Source organism: Phocoena sinus, chromosome 3 (assembly GCF_008692025.1).
Source record: "Phocoena sinus isolate mPhoSin1 chromosome 3, mPhoSin1.pri, whole genome shotgun sequence".
Lineage (NCBI taxonomy): Eukaryota > Metazoa > Chordata > Mammalia > Artiodactyla > Phocoenidae > Phocoena > Phocoena sinus.
In genome coordinates, this window is record NC_045765.1 from 151,496,810 (window position 1) to 151,517,587 (window position 20,778).

Sequence of the window (20,778 nt, forward strand, 5' to 3'; positions counted from 1 at the left end):
TCATCCTGCTGAAACGAAATAGTCATAGGTAAAGATGCTGCCTCAACAACATCAAAAGGATTTGTAATAGCGTGCCCAGCACAATATTGCTACTGTCACCTTTTAAATAAAAGTCATCTGTAAACCATGAGAAGTCAGCATTACCCAATGGAATTTCCTGTAGAACATCAAGAAGAGTCAGGAAGTGGTCAGTCAGCATTAAGTAGTTGTGAGGGACTTTGTCCGTGACAGAGGGGAGAAGAGTAGTTGGGTTCTCCTACCCCTCCTTGTTACTTTAATGTGACAGAGGGGAGAACAGTAGCTGGGTTAAGGTTATTACACCATAAAAACGTTAGATGAGGAGCAGTAACAAAAGGACTTCACAGGCAGTGAAGGAACTGAGAAGAAACATTGAGTGTGATGAGAATTTAGGAAATATTCCATTGTACGAGGTACAAAAATGGTTAAAGCAGATCCCACAATAATTTTCTTGGTAAACTTAACCAAAATAACAGTGTCCATAATAGCTCTAAGGCAAGGGGTCAGTATCCCTGTGTCACAGGGTCCAGCTGCTGGCTATAACACCCTATGGGTCGATGGTGGTCCCAGGGTATTTGGGTGAATACCTCAAGGGCATTTAATTCCTTTTCATATACAAAAAGGAAGAAGGGAATCTGATAATTGGGATGCCCAAAGGAGGCGGGTACTTCAAACTCTCCTTTAAGACCTTGAAGGCTATATCATCAGGGTCTTCTTATAAAATTGGGCTGGGGTTCTTATGGTTTAGTTTACGATATAGAGGTTTGGCAATCAAAGAGAAATTTTGAATCCAATTTTGGCAATAACCAACTAGCCTGGGGATACTTCAAAGTGGCATTTAGGTTTGTTTTCTGTATCTAGGTGTAGCTTTTGTTCTGATATCAGATGCCCTAAATATTGAACCTGAGTTTGGGCAAACTGCAATTTTTCTTTGGTGACTTTATGTCCCTTTAATGTTAATGTCCCTTTACAGCTGCTTTCCTGTGAAGAAGTTTGAGAAAGGGAACTTTATATCATTCATATCAGCCTTCAAGATTTGTTAGAAATAAGGACTCTCAGCAAAACCGTGAAGCATTGCTATCCAAATGAAAGCAAAAGACATTGGCTAGCTTCATCAACTGGAATACTAAAGAATGTACTGCAGAAATCAATTACAGTGAAGAATTTACTTGCAGTGGGAATGGATGCTAGTAAAAGTTGAGGATTAGGAACAACAGGGTATCGAGAGAGATATCAATGTTACTTATTGCTTGGAGGTCCTGGACAAACCTCCTCCCTTGACTCTTTGGTTTTCTCACAGGTAAAAAACTCTTTGGTTTTCTCTTACAGGGGCTAGTACAAGCGATGATGAGGCCTTGAGCACTGTAATATTTTATTAAGAGTTTTATACTTTGAAGGGCTTCTTTACTTATAGGGTATTGATTAACTCTAGGGAGAGGTCTTGACGGATCTATCTGAACCTTGAAGGGAGATGCACTGTGAATTTTGCCAATATCAGTTGGAGATTTTGCCCATAAGGAAGGGGATAGCTGATTCAATAGGGACAGATTATTGGTGTTTCCAGAATCAGCTTTAGTACTGTCAGTGATGGAACAAATAAAGGGCATCAAAGTTCATTTAATTCACCTGGTTGGTGACTTTGATGACTACTGTCAAATTCTAGAGTATTTCCCCCATTTAGGAGGAAGGAATTCCATCACAATACTTCTATAAGAAGTCTCAGACAAATAAGTGGTTAGGGGCAGAGGAACTAAGGAGAAAAGGGTGTGTATCTCACAAAGGACCTAAACAAAAGGGAATTGTTTCTCAGACAGAAACCTCTGGTGGTTCATTAGAGATCCCCACTACTTGAACTGTTTCAGTACTTTGAGGCAGGGACTGTTTTATAGTAGTGGGGTTGAGCACCAAGAGTTTGGCTACAGCGCTACAGTGTCATTTAAGACTGGAAGAGATTCAATCTCAATCTGTAGAAATGTTTCTCCAAGCCAATTAAGAGGAAGGATTGGAAGAGCTCCTGTAGATCCTCAGAGCCCTCATCATTGGGAATTGGGGGGAAGTTGAAAAGGCTGGTTAGGGACTTCCCTGGTGGCGCAGTGGTTAAGAATCCACCTGCCAATGCAGGGGACACAGGTTCGAGCCCTGGGCCAAGAAGATCCCACATGCCACAGAGCAACTAAGCCCATGAACCACAACTGCTGAAGCCCGCACGCCTAGAGCCCATGCTCCACAACAAGAGAAGCCACCACAATGAGAAGCCCGTGGATCGCAATGAAGAGTAGCCCCCGCTCGCCACAACTAGAGAAAGCCCGCATGCAGAAACGAAGACCCAATGCAGTCAAAAATGAATAAATACATTTATTAAAAAAGAGAAAAGGAAAGTCTGGATAGAGGGCTGAAGGAACCCAAAGTACTTAAATTTGTAACAATCACAGTTTCCAATGTCCTGAATCTTTGCAAAAATAGCAGAAACTAGAATTATTTTGGTTTCATTTTGGAGCCTTCATTTGCTGGAGTTGAAGATGTATTTTGGTGGTCTTCCTTTGAGGTGACTCATCTTGAGTGCAGGAGAGCTTGTTGGCCAGATTAATTAAATCTGGAGTGGGCATAGTTTCCCATTCCATCCTTGTCCTTTTTACTAGAAGGGAAAGATCCTGGTTCAACCCATTAATAAACAGAGAGTTAAATGTTACCCAAGTGGAATCAACATCTGAAGGAAGACCAGAATGTTCTTTTAAAAAATCTGAATTGCATTTTAATAAACACTTTCATCAGGTTTTTGTGTGCAAGTCTGAATTTTGTTCCAATCAACAGGCTTTGGAAAAGCCCTAGGAATTGCTCAATAAAATTGCCTAATGTTTGGTTGAGCCTGATGATATAATAAGTTAGCAGACTTGCCTCTGGGCTGTAATTCTAGAGATCTTTCAGGATTTTCCAAGTTAGTGTTTTTCATCCAAGGTTGGGCCTTCCCTTCACTGATAAGCATATAAACAAGATGATATAAATCAGAGAAACAAAGGTGATAATTTTGAATGTCTGTAGGAAATTTCTCAGCAAGACTGTGAGGACCTTCATATACTTTGGGAAAATCTTTGACCATGGCCCACAATTCAGTTTTAGTCCAGGGAATATAAGAAATTAAGGGTTTCATGGATGGACATTCAGAAGGCTTAATTTTAAAGTGACAGTTTCTGACTTGTTCAGAGGAAAAGGAAGTGGGGAGAGTTTCAGAGAAAAGGGGAAGTTTGGCTAGAGAATTATTTTGTGGGAACTGAGGATATAGAGGAGGTATTGATGACATAAAAAAGAAGGAAGACAGTGTCAGAAGAGGAGTCTGATTAAGAGGAACCAGCTGAGGGAGAGACAAGATAGCACTGGAGATGAAGTCTGAGATAAGGAAGCCAAGGAAGAAGAGCCTGAGGCTTCAGGAGCCACTTCATTTTTCTTTGCTTGTTTGTCTCAGTGAATTTTAAAATCTTGCTTTGCAGAAAGAAAAGGCAATCTTAGACTCCTGATAATGTTGAGAAGCCTCAAAATATCAATTGAAATAAGCTCATCACTCAGTTCTGGAAATTTTTGAGCTTTGTAGTACAATTCAGTTTAAAGGAAATTAAGTTTGGGTATTTCAAAATTTCCTCATAATGACCACTGATATTCTAAATTGCTTTTGGTCAGGTTGGCCCCTTTAGCTAGAGATGCATATGAGAAAGGGTGGTGGTTTTTAAACATAAAATCGGCCAGATACCCTGTAGGGGGGCACCCTAAAAATATTTAGAATACTAGGATCCCATTTCTCAGAGGTTTATCTCTAGAGTAAAGAACAATTTTCTAACAGCTGAAACAGCTTTCAGCACAAACAGCTCAGTTCAAACCAGGTTTGCAAGTACCAGCCAATTCAAAAGAAACAGTGTGGTCCTGGAGGAGCAAAGCTGAAGGCATTTTCAGCCATTTTCCAGAGAATAAACCCTTTCAAAGGATTAGGTCAAAGGCCGAACCAGCACAGTCCCTTCCAGAAGGTATTGGACCAAAGGCAGTCCCTTCCGGAAGGTATTGGACCAAAGGCATTTCTAGCCAGCTTCAGTTGAAACAGCCTGATCTCAAGATCAGACCAAAGTGCCAAATGAGTACTTATATACAGAATAAGGCCTTCATCAGAAAGACAAAATTTTAAACAGCTCCCAAAAAAGCCTGGAGCGGTTCGGATGCAAAGAGGTCATGGGCTCAGATCCAGAAGAAAGAAGTACCCAAGAAAGTAGTGAGTGACAATGGGGTCAACTGTGAGTACCAGACCCTCGTTCACCAGCCCTGGAGGCTTCAGGAATCTTCTCTGGTCCCTGTACAGGCCACCAAATGTTGACCTGAAACAAACAGACTGCAAGATATTTCTCCAGGCAAGATGGGTTGTTTTGGGATCAGCAGAGAATTGTTAATTCTGGGTCTGCAAACATGATAAGCCATGTGCAACTTCCCCCATGCCAAATGAAGAACACTTTTGTTGAGGGGAAAGGAAGTTGGGAGGGCTACAGTAAACAGACAGTCCATGGCTTTTCACTGGTGGAGTTCAACCGGGAAAGAAGAGTCATCTTCTTCATATGGGGCTGTTTTTGTCTCAGGGTGTGAGAGCTCCCCCTTCTGGTCTCCCAACTCTGTTTAATTGAGGTTTCTGTTTGTTTCCAAATTTTACAAAAGTGATGTTTAATACAGTGTTTACATGATGGCTAAAGTAAGGGACGAATACTTAAATATCTTCAATTTCCCTTTTTTCAGGCCCTTTTACTTCAGTACCCTCTATTTCTGAGCATACCAATAAAGGGATTTGCTTATTTTTGCTTCACATTCTTCCAACATCAACAAGTAGGAAGTTGTAAAATTGGTCTTTGTGCAAGTCAGTTTCATTTAATGAAATGTTATATGAAATAGAGTCTATATATTCTGATGTGCAAGCCTACTTTGTATACTTAATCCACATTTTATTGGACATAAATTATATTTGACCTCTTTGATACACAGACTTTTCCTCTGTGTAACGCCAATGATTTTGCCTATATTCCTGTTATTACGGGAATGGAAAAATTACCTCTTCTTCAATGCATCTAAGACTAAGTCTGCCACATAGTAGTTGTTAAAGAAATGTCTGTTCACACTGGCTCTAATATAGGCTTACTTTTCCCTATGGATCAGCTGCCAAACATGAACTACAAAAGGAATTCATGTTCTAATTCTCAGTTCAAGCCTAATTTTTACTTTAAAAACTTATGTTTGTCTTCTCTACTCCCCCATCCTTGTCATAATTTTTAATTAGAATTATTTTTTTTCCTAACTTTTCCAACTGTTTCTTACTTAAATTTTAACATTTTATTTCATGTTTTTTATAAGCCATTTTTGCTCATTTGGTTTGACATAAATTAATACTCAAGAAACTCTAACAGCAACACCATCATTATTAAGTATTACAATCCTGATTTTATAGGTATGAAACCTAAAGTACAGAGAGGTTTAGTAACTTGTCCCAGGAGGCACAGCCTGTAAGTAGTGGAGGTTGGATTTCACCCCCAGGCAATTTAAATAAATATGGTCTACTATCCTATTACAAATATATTAAAAAAACAAACAAACAAACCTGCAGCACTCTGTTAGAGACAAATCTCAGAGGAGAAAGTAAGTATAAAAGGAAGATAATAAATGTAGGTGTTGGGGATCAAGTACAACTCTAAGCAGTCAAGGCAGGGAAGACCTCACTGAATATGTGGAGTGACATTTTGGTAAAGGTCTGAAGAAAATGCAGATATCTGAGGGAAGGGGTTTCTTGCAAGCACAAATACTCTATGCAGGCGTGAAAGTTCTGGAGAAGAAAGAAGGGTAATGTAAGTGAAGCAGGTTTATTCCTGGGGAGATAGAATACGTTCATGCTTGACATAGCCAAAATCCTGATCATCACGTTAAAACCTCCACCCATCGTCTTGATGCTCCCTCCATCCTTCCTTTTGTTCCCAGCCAATAAATGTATTCATTCTTGATTCTCTTCATTTCCTTATAAACAATAATCAGTGCATTGGGAAATCTTGCTACCTTCAAAGTACACCAAGAATCCACCCACTTCTCCCACTTCCTCCACCACTACTCTACCTACCACCAGTTCAGTGATTCTCTACAGTTGGTCCAAAACATAGTACAAGGTGGTCCTATTAAAACATGTATGAAATCTTTTACTCCACTTCTCAAAACATGCAATGGCTCTTCACTGAATTCAGAGATGGATCCGAGAATTTGTTCTTATTGTCACTGTTGTGTTCTGTTATTGATTGCTTTGCTCTCTATCCTACTAGTACCATGTGGATAAATTCAATTTGAAAAAAATCATATATTTATTAACTCTGTAAATTTTCAGATATTTACTTTAAAATCATGAATTAACTCTTCAACTGTATATAATCTGCTTTTTTTACCAAGTGTGATGATTAATTTTATGATTAATTTTATGTATTAATTTAGCTAGACTACAGTTAATACAGTTAATAACCCAGTTATTTAATCAAACACTAATCTAGATGTTGTTATGGAGGTATTTTGTAGATGTGGTTATGATGTGATTTATAATAAATATATATTTTGTTCTTGTCCATGGTTCCTGGCTCACAGGTCCCCAAACTCTTGGAATTTCCTAAGCCATAAGAGCAATGGGAGCATCTTTAAGATTTGATCTTTTGTCCTTAGTTCCTGAAATCACTCCAGAGCCATGCAAAAGTGAAATGGGTGTCTTGTTAGTCATGATAAGTCCTTTTCAGCCACACTTGAGTTTATGTTAATGAGTTGACTTTTGGAAAGCTCTTAGGTAACCTAAGGATGGAGGCCAGTAGCTTCCATGTAATTTTTTCTTTTATAGCATATCACTTTATATATACTTTAACTGAATTAGTTATAACATTGACAAAATAATTGACTATTTTACTTATTTTTCTAACATGGCAAGAATTATGTTTTATTCATATCCATTTGCAATGCTTAATAAGGACTAAATAAAGTAATATTTGAATTTTGCAAATCTTTCCAAAGCTTAACTATCATCCTTTACCAAATTCCATGTATCAGTCACAGTTATAATACTTATTCTCCTGTATAAATCCCAAATCTGACAGGTTTTTACATGAAAATTATAAACATATAACAATATATGTTTTAAATTAAATGTTACTTTTTCATTCTTTGTACATACATTTTTTGACCTAAATACAGATGAAAGCATTCCAGAGATTCTTATTTTCTCATGATTCATTCTGTCAATTTTCTCTCTATGCTCCCAAACTCCACAGCATATCCTTTACTGTCTGATATTTGAATGACTATATACCTATATTCTTTAAGGGTCATTTAAAATAATTAAGCACATAACTTTCTCACAGCTGCTCCTCTCTCCTTTTCTATCTTGAATGCCTTATTAACTTTTTTCTACTTTTATCCTTCCTCCGTGTTTTCATTTATACCCGAGAGATATACTCTTTATAATTTTGACTAATATTAAGGGAGAAAAAATTCAGGGCATATCATATTCAAACTCTTCAATTCTTTTTTGCCTGTTCCTTTTTATTACTGCTTTTCTGTCTTTCTAGGTTCTGCCTGGCTGATCCTCTTCCAAGCTTTTGGTCTGAGTGTTTGAATTGCTACTATGTTTCCTGGAGGCCCTCACTATTCTCCCATGAGGCTCATTTGTTTCTTTCAACAATCCTTGAAGGTAGACAAGATAGGCATTATTAATCTCAAGTGAATTCTGAAGTACTGGTTGGAGACATTGAGGCACTGAAAGCTAATGTAGAATAGGTAGAGGAAAGGCTACAAGCATGTTTTAAGCCTTATTTGTAAGTGATAATGAATAGCATGCTAGGAATAATATCTGATAAAATCTGGCAACCAATAACCAACTGGGTTTATTTGAGAGAAAAGACTGAACAGCCTGTTAGTGTAAGGATTCAAATTAATGTATCTTGACACACACTAATCATGATTTGATATAGGAGGGGTTGAAGCAGTGTGGAATCATGATTCATTAAAATCCTAAAATCATCCAGAATATCTCACAAACACCAAAACATTTTTTAATTCCACCCTGCCCCAGTGAAAATGAAAAATTCTTAGGCTCTATTTCACTCAATCCTTTATGTGATTTTCATTTTTATTGGATTTAAAAAATACTCAAGTTAAAAACATTATCCTGAGTGCTGTGTTTGTGTATGTTTATGTGTTTGAATATGACTAAAGTAAGGGAGAGTGCCTACAATACCAACTTCCCTGATGTATTTATTTAATGTTAAAGTCTTTTCTGAACATAATAGAGACTTTGCTTTGTGAACAAGACATTAACTCTGGGAGCATGACAGAGTAATGGTCAGGAAAATGCTGGTATTTAATCAAGACCATCTCCTCCTTAATATTTGTTTATTCCCTACATTTTATTTTGTAGGTAGTAGGTTTGATTATTATTATTTATTTATTTATTTATTTATTTATTTTTTAAACATCTTTATTGGGGTATAATTGCTTTACAATGGTGTGTTAGTTTCTGCTTTATAACAAAGTGAATCAGCTATACATATACATATGTTCCCATATGTCTTCCCTCTGATTATTATTATTTATTAAAAGTCTACATTGTAGCTTGGAAACTGTAACTTAGATAAAACATGTAGTTCACAGGTAATCCTTAAGTGCTCCAATACACCCTTATCTCATTTCTTATGGCCATAGCTTGAGATACACTGGCATGAGGCTCAACAAATATCAGCTCCACATTGGATTTTAAAGCATTGACAATCAGTCTCTTTCCAGGAGTCTGAGTATGTGACATACAAAGAGTAACATAGAGATCAGAATGCACAAAACTGCACAAACACACAAAGAGATACCAACAGAAAACAACAAGCAGTAGAAGCAGCAATCACGAGGCCAAACAGTCATGAGCAAGTAGTAACCATGTTAGGAGTAGATGAAATTACTCAATTCAAAAAGACTGCACATGAGCATACATAAGCAGTGTAAGCAAAAACAGAGTTATTAAACACCATGAGGGCAGAGCTAGAATAAAGAACAGAGTATATCTACTTGGGGGAGACAAGTTAAACATGAAAGGAGTGTTGTATGTCAACTGGGGATATAGTCTTCTTGAGTTAGAACCCTACAGCCTCAAGCTTCCTGTTCTTCCCCATTTGCATGACTTTTTAATAAGCTGGCACTAACTGAGATGATCAGAGACCTCTTTCTTCCAAGCAGTCTTCATGAACTCAAGTAACACAATAAAATACCTAAAGAAAGTGTATCTGCTTGAAGGAAACCAGAACTTTGCCAAATGGCATTCCAATCTCTAAAGCCATGCAGATTACACTGTCTAAAGGAAGAAATCTAAAACACCATGATGAAAATGGATTTTACACTATCTGAGATGTTTCAGGTGATTTGGGTTTTCTCTAGAATATTCATACAACATAAACAGAAATTGTAATGTTGAGGAGAACTGCCAATAAAATGTAGATTCACAGTGCTATAATGTATTACTTTCAGCATATGGGTATACTCAAAGATTAATCAAAGTCCTAGTTAAATACGCATGCTCACGGGACTATTTTTTAAATAATGAACACAAGAAAAAAGTTGGTCCATGAGAAAAGATTTACCATTTGTGTTAATGTTCTCTAAGAGATGCTCAATTAATATAATTAGCACCTGCTTTCTGAGATATTTATTCTTCAACCTCTTAAATAGGTAAGAAAAAAAAAGTATGTAAATGCATTGTACAAATGAGTACAATGTCGTGGACAAAATATTATCTTTAGAAAGAAATATATTAACATGATTGCTGTTTGCCACACATAACTCATCAGAATTATATCAGAATATTTTATGCGCTACATATGTCCTGCTTTACAACTAAAATGCACTGCTTCTCAAATTAGCATCTGAAACACATTACTGTATTTACTCCATAATGGAAAGGAATAAACATTTGAATCCAAAAGAATTGGGGAAATACAATCATTTTAATATGTATTACAGGCAGCATAAATAGAAACTAACTTCCATTGATATATGGTTCGTTAAAATAAAAAATATATAGAGAAATGATTTTCCCATGTAGAAGAAATTAGCTTTCTGTTCTACATTTATGAATCAGAAATAAGACTATCAAATTTTTTTCCAGACATTAAAATATCTGTTGATATTAGCATTTATTTTGAAGCAAGAATAAATATCTTACTAAATCGTTGCTACACATGGTCACTTGAACATTATCAATTCACAGGTAAATTTAGGAGTCACCTATACTATAAATATAAGCCATTAAAACATCATTTATAGATTTTTTTCAATAGCTTTTTATTCATCTGTAGCATATTTATTGTCTGGTCAGTGAGAAGATTAACTTTTCTAATATATTTCATTAATATAAGAAAAAAATTCCCAACCTTATTAGGAGAGAATTCTGCTCTGAGTTTGGCACTTTCTCTATCTCCTCACTCAAATGGAAAAGCCCTAGGTCCTTCATCATAAGCCTTCATTACAATTGTTATACAAACAATGATCTTAAGCTTCTTAGTATTGTCTGTGCATTGTTTTCCATATTTGCTTCTAAGTCTCTTTGGCATAATTCTACAGATACACACTTTTTTTATTGTTGTTGCTGTTTTTATTACTAAGTGTAAGACCTGCATTTGTTCCTCCATGTTTCATTCAACAAGCCTAAGTTCTCATTGAATCTGCATTCTGTAAACCTGTGATACCAAAACTCTAAAATCAGAATCCTGTGAAAAGCTTCTTATAAGATTACTGTACCTGCCACCAGAGTTTCAAATTCAGTAGGGGCCTAAGAATTTGCATGTCTAAGAAAGTCCCATCTGATGCTACTGCTGCTGGTCTGGAAATATTTATTAAAATGTTCAAAAAAGGTAAACTAAAAGCTACCCCTAAGTTTAGTACTTTGGTCCAGTTGGTGAACTTGTTTCTAATCCACATTGCTGTTCTTGTATCCAAGCAACCTAATCTATTCTGAAATGACATAAGTATATGTAATACAACTTCTTAAAAATCTAAATAGAATGCCTTATCAAAACCTCTCTTTAATTGTGCACTTTTAACTATTTCTGATTGATAAATGTAGAAATATCATTATTACTTACTGCATCATTTTACAAATTTATAGTAACACCAATATTTTGCTGTTTGTAATTCAGATGTGAAATGAATTTAAAGATATTTTTTGTTATGCCCATATTCACTAAGAAATGTGTAAAAAAGAACAGAAGTAAAAGCATGTTCAAATTACTTTTTAGCATTTTTATATTTGTCCAGTTATAAAAAGCAGGAATAAAAATATGCACCAAAGTAACAAGGCCTAGCTTTAACTCCATATAAGAATTTCAGTATGTGTCCCAAACCATTCCCTAACTATATCCTTTCATATGATTTCTAGTGGTCAACTACAATAAATATAATTGTACTTCAACTCTTACTAATACTTTGTAACTTCTCCTTAGTATAAATCCTCCATTGACTTTATTTATTTATTTATATTTGAATTTTATTTTATTTTTATATGGCAGGTTCTTATTAGTTATCAATTTTATACATATTGGTGTATATATGTCAATCCCAATCTCCCATTTCATCCCACGACCATGACCCCACCCCCGCTTTCCCACATTGGTGTCCATACATTAGTTCTCTACATCTGTGTCTCTATTTCTGCCTTGCAAACAGGTTTACCTGTACCATTTTTCTAGAGTTCACATATATGCATTAATATATATTTGTTTTTCCCATTCTGACTTACTTCACTCTGTATGAGTCTCTAGGTCCATCCACTTCTCTACAAATGACCCAATTTCATTCCTTTTTTGTCTGAGTAATAAATATTCTATTGTATATATGTACCACATCTTCTTTATCCATTTGTCTCTTGATGGGCATTAAGGTTGCTTCCATGACCTGGCTATTGTAAATAGTGCTGCAATGAACACTGGGGTGCATGTGTCTTTTTGAATTGTGGTTTTTCCTGGGTACATGCCCAGTAGTGGAATTGCTGGGTCATACAGTAATTCTATTTTTAGATTTTTAAGGAACCTCCATACTGTTCTCCACAGTGGCTGTATCAATTTACATTCTCACCAACAGAGCAAGAGGGTTCCCTTTTCTCCACACACTCTCCAGCATCTGTTGTTTGTAGATTTTCTGATGATGCCCTTTCTAACCGATGTGACGTGATACCTCACTGTAGTTTTGATTAACATTTCCTTAATAATTAGTGATGTTGAGGAGCTTTTCATGTGCCTCTTGGCCATCTGTATGTCTTCTTTGGAGAGGTGTCTATTTAGGTCTTCTGCCCATTTTTGGATTGGTTTGTTTGTTTTTTTAATATTAAGCTGCACGGGCTATTTATATATTTTGGAGATTAATCCTTTTTCCATTGATTCTTTTGCAAATATTTTCTCCCATTCTGAGGGTTGTCTTTTCGTCTTGTTTATAGTTACCTTTGCTGTGCAAAAGCCTTTAAGTTTCATTAGGTGCCATTTGTTTAATTTTGTTTTTATTTCCATTACTCTGGGAGGTGGGTCAAGAAAGATCTTGCCGCAATTTATGTCAAAGTGTGTTCTTCCTATGTTTTCCTCTAAGAGTTTTATAGTGTCCGATCTTACATTTAGGTCTTTAATCCATTTTGAGTTTGTTTTTGTATACAGTGTTAGGGAGTGTGCTAATTTCATTCTTTTACGTGTAGCTGTCCAGTTTTCCCAGCACTATTTATTGAAGAGACTGTCTTTTCTCCATTGTATATCCTTGCCTCCTTTGTCATAGATTAGTTGACCATAGGCGCATGGGTTTATTGCTGGGCTTTCTATCCTGTTCCATTCATATATATAACTGTTTTGTGCCAGTACCATATTGTCTTGATTACTGTAGCTTTGTAGTATAGTCTGAAGTCAGGGAGTCTGATTCCTCCAGCTCTAGTTTTTTCCCTCCAAATTGCTTTGGCTATTTGGGGTCTTTTGTGTCTCCATACAAATTTTAAGATTTTTTGTTCTAGTTCTTTAAAAAGGCCATTGGTAATTTCACAGGGATTGCATTGAATCTATAGATTGCTTTGGGTATTATAGTCATTTCCACAATATTGATTATGCCAATCCAAGAACATGGCATCTCTCTCTATCTGTTTGTATCATCTTAATTTCTTTCATCAGTGTCTTAGAGTTTTCTGAGTACAGGTCTTTTACCTCCTTATGCAGGTTTATTCCTAGATATTTTATTCTTTTTGTTCCAATGGTGAATGGGATTGTTTCCTTAATTTCTCTTTCTGATCTTTTATTGTTAGTGTATAGGAATGCAAGATATTTCTGTGCATTAATTTGGTATCCTGCTACTTTACCAATTTCATTGACGAACGCTAGTAGGTTTATGGTGGCATCTTTAGGATTATCTGTGTATAGTATCATGTCATCTGCAAACAGTGACAGTTTTATTTCTTTTCCAATTTGTATTCCATTTATTTCTTTTTCTTCTCTGATTGCTGTGGCTAAAACTTCCAAAACTATGTTGAATAACAGTGGCGAGAGTAGACATCCTTGTCTTGTTCCTGATCTTAGAGGAAATGCTCTCAGGTTTCACCGCTGAGAATGATGTTTGCTGTGGGTTTGTTGTATACGGCCTTTATTATGTTGAGGTAGGTTCCCTCTATGTGCACTTTCTGGAGCGTATTTATCATAAATGGGTATTGAATTTTGTCAAAAGCTTTTTCTGCATCTTTTGAGATGACCATATGGTTTTTATTCTTCAATTTGTAAATAAGGTGTATCACATTGATTGATTTGCATATACTGAAGAATCCCTGCATACCTGGGATAAATACCACTTGATCATGGTGTATGATCCTTTTAATGTGTTGCTGGATTCTGTTTGCTAGTATTTTTTGAGGATTTTTACATCTATATTCATCAGTGATATTGGTCTGTGATTTTCTTTTTTTGTAGTATCTTGGTCTGGTTTTGGTATAAGGGTGATGGTGGCCTCACAGAATGTGTTTGGGAGTGTTCCTTCCTCTACAATAAGAGTTTGAGAAGGATGGGTGTTAGCTCTTCTCTAAATGTTTGATAGAATTCACCTGTGAAGCTATCTGGTCCTGGACTTTGTCTGTAGGAAGATTTTTAAACACAGTTTCAATCTCAGTGCTTGTGATTTGTTCATATTTTCTGTTTCTTCCTAGTTCAGTCTTGGATGGTCATACCTTTCTAAGAATCTGTCCATTTCTTCCAGGTTGTCCATTTTATTGGCATAGAGTTGCTTGTAGTAGTCTCTTAGGATGCTTTGTATTTTTTCAGTGTCCATTGTAACTTCTCATTTTTCATTTCTAATTTTATTGATTGGAGTCCTCTCTCTCTTTTTTTTGAGGAGTCTGGCTAAAGGTTTATCAATTTTATCTTCTCAAAGAATGAACTTTTAGCTTTATTGATCCTTGCTATTGTTTTCTTTGATTCTATTTCATTTATTTCTGTTCTGATCTTTATGATTTCTTTCCTTCTACTAACTCTGAGTTTTGTTTGTTCTTCTTCCTCTAGTTCCTTTAGGTGTAAGGTTAGATTGTTTGAGATTTTTCTTGTTTCTTGAGGTAAGATTGTATTGCTATAAACTTCCCTCTTAGAACTGCTTTTGCTCCATCCCATAGGTTTCGGATCATGTTTTTGTTGTCATCTGTCTCTAGGTGTGTTTTGATTTCCTCTTTGATTTCTTAAGTGATCTCTTGGCTATTTAGTAACATATTGTTTAGCCTCCATGTGTTTGTGTTTTTTATGTTTTTTTTCTTGTAATTGATTTCTAATCTCATAGTGTTGTGGTCAGAAAAGATGCTTGATATGATTTCAATTTTCTTAAACTTACAAAGGCTTGACTTGTGACCCAAGATGTGATCTATCCTGGAGAATGTTCCATGTGCACTTGAGAACAAAGTGTAATCTGCTGTTTTCAGATGGAATGTCCTATAAATACCAATTAGATGTATCTGGTCTATTGTGTCATTTAAAGCTTTCCTTATTAATTTTCTGTTTGGATGATCTGTCCATTGGTGTAAATGAGGTGTTAAAATCCCCTACTATTATTGTGTTACTGTCAATTTCCTCTTTTATAGCTGTTAGCTTTTGCTTTATGTATTGAGGCGCTCCTATATTGGTTGCATATATATTTATACTTGTTACATCTTCTTCTTGGATTGATCCTTTGATCATTATGTGGTGCCCTTCCTTGTCTCTTGTAACATTCTTTATTTTAATGTCCATGTTATCTGATATGAGTATTGCTACTCCAGCTTTATTCCAATTTCCATTTGCTTGGAATATCTTTTTCCATCCCCTCACTTTCAGTCTGTAGGTGTCCCTAGGTCTGAAGTTCGTCTCTTGTATACAGCGTATATACAGGTGTTGTTTTTGTATCCACTTAGCAAGACTGTATCTTTTGTTTGGACCATTTAATCCATTCACATTTATGGAAATTATCAATATGTGGGTTCTTATTATCATTTTCTTAATTGTTTTGTGTTTGTTTTTGTAGGTCCTTTTCTTCTCCTGTGTTTCCCACTTAGTGAAGTTCCTTTAGCATTTGTTGTAAAGCTGGTTTGGTGGTGCTGAATTCTCTCTGCTTTTCCTTGTCTGTAAAGCTTTTGATTTCTCCGTCAAATCTGAATGAGACCCTTGACGGGTAGAGTAATCTTGGTTGTAGAGTCTACCCTTTCATCACTTTGTGTATCATACCACTTCCTTCTGGCTTGTAGAGTGTCTGTTGATAAATCAGCCCTTAACCTTATGGGAGTTCTGTTTTATGTTATTTGTTGTTTTTCCCTTGTTGCTTTTAATAATTTTTCTTTGTCTTTAATCTTTGTCAGTTTGATTACTATGTGACTTGGCTTCTTTCTCCTTGAGTTTATCCTGCCTAGGCCTCTTTGCGCTTCCTGGACTTGGGTGGCTATTTCTTTTCCCATGTTAGGGAAGTGTCAACTATAATCTCTTCAAATGTTTTCTTGGGTCCTTTCTCTCTCTCTTCTCCCTCTGCGACCCCTATAATGCAATTGGTGGTGTGTTTAATGTTGTCCCAGACGTCTCTTAGACTGTCTTCAGTTCTTTTCATTCTTTTTTCTTTATTCTGTTCTGCAGCAGTGAATGCGACCTTTCTGTCTTTCAGGTCACTTACCCATTCTTCTGCTATTGATTCCTTTTAGTGTATTTTTCATTTCATTTATTGTATTGTTCATTTTTGTTTGTTTGTTCTTTAATTGTGCTAGGTCTTTGTTAAACATTTCTTGCATCTTCTCGATCTTTGCCTCCATTCTTTTTCTGAGGTCCTGGATCATCTTCACTATCATTATTGAGAATTCTTTTTCTGGAAAGTTGCCTATTTCCACTTCATTTAATTGTTTTTCTGGGGTTTTATCTTGTTCCTTCATCTGGTATATAGTCCTATGCCTTTTCATTTTGTCTGTCTTTCTGTGAATGTGGTTTTTGTTCCACAAGCTGCAGGATTGTAGCTCTTGCTTCTGCCCTCTGCCCTCTGGTGGATAAGGCTATTTAAGAGGCTTGTGCAAGATTCTTGACGGAGAGACTGGTGGTGGGTAGAGTGGAGTCTTGCTCTGGTGGGCAGAGCTCAGTGAAACTTTAATCTGCTTGTCTGCTGATGGGTAGGGCTGAGTTCCCTCCCTGTTGGTCATTTGTCCTGAGGTAACCCAGTACTGGAGGCTACAGGCCCTTTGGTGGGGCTAATGGCGGAGTCCAGAAAGGCTCCCACCAAGGAGTACTCCCCAGAACTTCTGCTGCCAGTGTCCTTGTCCCCACGGTGAGCCACAGCCACCCCTGCCTCTGCAGGAGACCCTCCAACATTAGCAGGTAGGTCTGGTTCAGTCTTCTATGGGGTCAGTGCTCTTCCCCCTGGTCCTGATGCATGCACTACTTTGTGTGTGTCCTCCAGTATTGGAGTCTCTGTTTCCTCTAGTCATGTCAAAGTCATGCAATCAAATTCCACTAGCCTTCAAAGTCTGATTCTCTGGGATTTCCTCCTCCTGTTGCTGGACCCCCAGGATGGGAAGCCTGATGTGGGGCTCAGAACCTTCACTCGGTGGGTGGACTTCTGTGGTATAATTGTTCTCCAGTTTGTGAGTCACCCACCCAGGGTTATGGGATTTGATTTTGTGATTGTGCCCCTCCTACCATCTCATTGCAGCTTCTCCTTTGTCTTTGGATGTGGGGTATATTTTTTGTTCCAGTGTCTTCCTGTCAATGACTGTTGAGTAGTTAGTTGTGATTCTGGTGCTCTCACAAGAGGGAGTGAGCACACTCCCTTGTCCTCCACAATCTTGAATCAATCTCCTTCTATTGACTTTAGTTTTCCCAAATATGCCATAGTTAGCTTTGCTGTAGAGGTTAAAATATACATTATTCAATATTGGATTTACCTTTCTTAAACTCCTACAAAATTATCTTAGGTAAAACTGGTTGTCATAAATCAATGGAACATAGTTCAAGGTTAAAGCTTTCTCTGGGAGAAATGTTGCTTACATTTGAGTGATAAAATTGACTTTCTTTTTCCTAATCCCAAGAGTCAGATCTCATCATACTATTGTTTGCCATAAATAGTGTGTGCGTGTGTGTTTGTGTGTGTACTTTTGAGTGAGACATTTTATATGGTGAATGTTAAATAAATTCAGCTGCTCATTGCCTTATTCAATTAAAGCAGCTGTTGAGTGAATTATCAAAAAGGTTGTTACTATGCCAATATCAGTTCTTACACTTAAAATGCAATGCTAAGTTTATCACACAGTGATATCAATTTTAAAGAGACATTTTTCCACCATTTACTCCTCTGTTTATTAGATGTGTATTCAATACTCACCCCATGGCAAGTACTACGTTAGGGATGCATGGATGAACAAAAGGTTCTTTGTGGCATAAGCTAAAGATTTGGGGACATTTGTTATTTTTCAAAATTGTACCCAAGAAATTGCTGAGTCCTTATTATGACTAATTGTAAACCTTCAGAGGCCTTTTATTCATCTGAACAAAGCTATAATACTTAAAATAATTTTGGAAGGTCTTTTCTTGAAATGTCTTCAGAGCTGTGATAGTTTATTCTGGATATTCTGAAAATTCAGAAAATCTCTCTTTGGATTTATAGTAGACATTTCTTTTTTAGTGGACACCACTTCTCATTCACACTGCCTACTTTACAATAAATGCCTCTTGGCACAGCTGGATTTGATTTGATTAGCCTGGACACTTAACCTAAGTAAATCAATCCAAGTCCTTTCTGCTGGAATTCTGATTCAGAAAACTGCTGAGAAATGGATAATAATGATCACCTGAATTGTAAGTTTAAAAGTATGTAAAATCAGAGGTGAAATTACTCATGGGAATAATAGAGAACAGCTGGTCTTTTTTACCAACCGAAGGAAGGGAATAGAGCAGATGCACATGAGAAAGGAAGTAGCTCCCTGGGGAATTAGGAATCCCTAGGATAGGATACTGATATTCGAATTCTAGAAACCCTCTCTTGACTTGAGCCAGTTTATGTTTTCCTTGAAATTAAAAGTTTATTGAATAGAACAAAAAATATTTTGTTTCCTGAAAACAGCTGCAAATAATGTGAAACAAAGTTTGCTGAAGAAAAATCTGTAATCAAACTGCTTATGGTCCAAATAACCTTTGAGGTTATAGATAAAGGGATCCCTTATACTCCCAGGTACAATATCTTGAAAATTGCTATCATTAAGATGAATTTAAAAAGTTAGATTATAAAGTATTTTAATGATTCTTTTAAAAATTTCTAAGCAGAAAGAAGAGTTGCAACATATTTTGAGAAATGGCTTTATTATTAAATAACTATAGATTTCTCTCAAAGTGAGAATAACTCATTCGCATATTTTGCAATGCTTTTTAATCCAAACAAAACTTATTGGTCTAAAGATCTTTTTTTTACACGCAGTCTCAGAGGCTTTGGTATTACCCATTTTCAGCTCTTAATTATGGGTAATCCAAAATTAAGAAAAAATGCGTTATGTTCTAGAATGTATAGATAAAATTCTATTTTGAATCAAACAACATTCACCATGAAGTTTTTCATGGAAAGAAATGTTTATCTTTTTCAAAAGAATATATTAAAAGTTGCTGAATTTCCACCACCTGTTCCTGACAGCTATTTCAATGTAAGTAATATATCACAGGGGTGATGGCAATCTGATGATGTATTGGAACTATACATCATTGTGGTGACAGTGCTTTAGTGACAGATGAGTAATACACCTTCAGGTAAAGCTCTCAAATTTAGGCCTGCCTGGAAAATAGAGTTTCTGGAAGAAGAAAACATCAACTTTATAAAAGAATGCATGTAATAAAACATAGTTTGCTAAATCAGAGGGCTGTAAGTTAGGAAGCAGAACTAGATGTCTTAATGTTCATAACTTTTTTCTTCCTTAACATGTTTATTGCAAGCCAAAGATGCCTTTTGCATTAAAAGGTGTTCCCATTTTTTGTCTTCTTTACATTTCATTTATTCATCATTTCAACATGTATCATTGTGTATTTCTTTTTCTATTTTTTCCTTGGAGCTGGAAGAAATCTCTTTTTAGCTAAAAATACTTAGAACCAGTCACACCCTTCTTGCTAATAAAACTCCCTTATGCTATAAAGGTGGAGATTTTATTTGCCACTTTATTTCTGCTTTTTCTATCTTTAATAAACTGTTCAAAAATGCATTTCTTGGGGTTTAATTTCTTTAAGAGCTTAAGTTGTTTTTTATCTTCACATGGATACAAAGAGCTGTAATCTTTGGTTTCTTATACTCATTAAGGGGAAAAAATTTTTTTAAGATATCTTTGGGAAAAAAACTATCAATATTATGCATTTTAAAGAAACATTATCTTCTATCTATATTAAAAAGTAAAAGCACATTTACAGTATACAATCTTTAACATTTTTAAACTGTTAGAGACTATTGAAGTATGTATTTAATTTTGAAACTTAGAGGAAAAAATTCTAAAAGATGCATTTCAAACATGTAAATTGAAATCATGATAGCAGAATAATACTTAACGGGACTTGATAAAGGTTATAAAATGTGTTTTTTTAACTAAAGCATTATAATCAGACTGTCTATAAGAGGTAAAATGATAGTTATGATGTGTGTCATAAGCCTAGATCTCTGTGTGACATGTTGGAAATGTTTACTGTCTCATATTATGAATCTTACCCCAGGTTTGTCTCTGAGATTATTAACACAAGATCAGATTATTTCATTAAACAGTTATAGGAAAAACTATAACCTAGGTCTGGAATTAGAAAACGAATTTACTGGACTTTTTCCTTTATAATAGGTTAGATTAAAAGAATATATATCTATTTTTCCTCTCTTTAGTAAATTGTTCCTGAAGGGGAGAAAATATAGCTAAAGAATACATGGAAACTGAAATACATTGCTAGCTGTCCTAAAATTAAAATAGTGATAAATTGCCTTTGAGTGAATCTTAATGAGATGATGTTAAATCAGAAACAAGGTCTTTTGTGGCAGTCAGACCTGGATTTCAATTCCAACTCTGAGGTATCTTCACTGGTTAGTTATGGTATGAGACTTAACTATTTGAGTCTCAAGCTGATATTCTATTACATGTGCAGATATCATATGTAGGGGAGCAAAATTTGTCACCCTGAAATTTGTCTCTTTGGCATGAAGATTAAGCTGATTATTTTTCAGGCCCAAAAG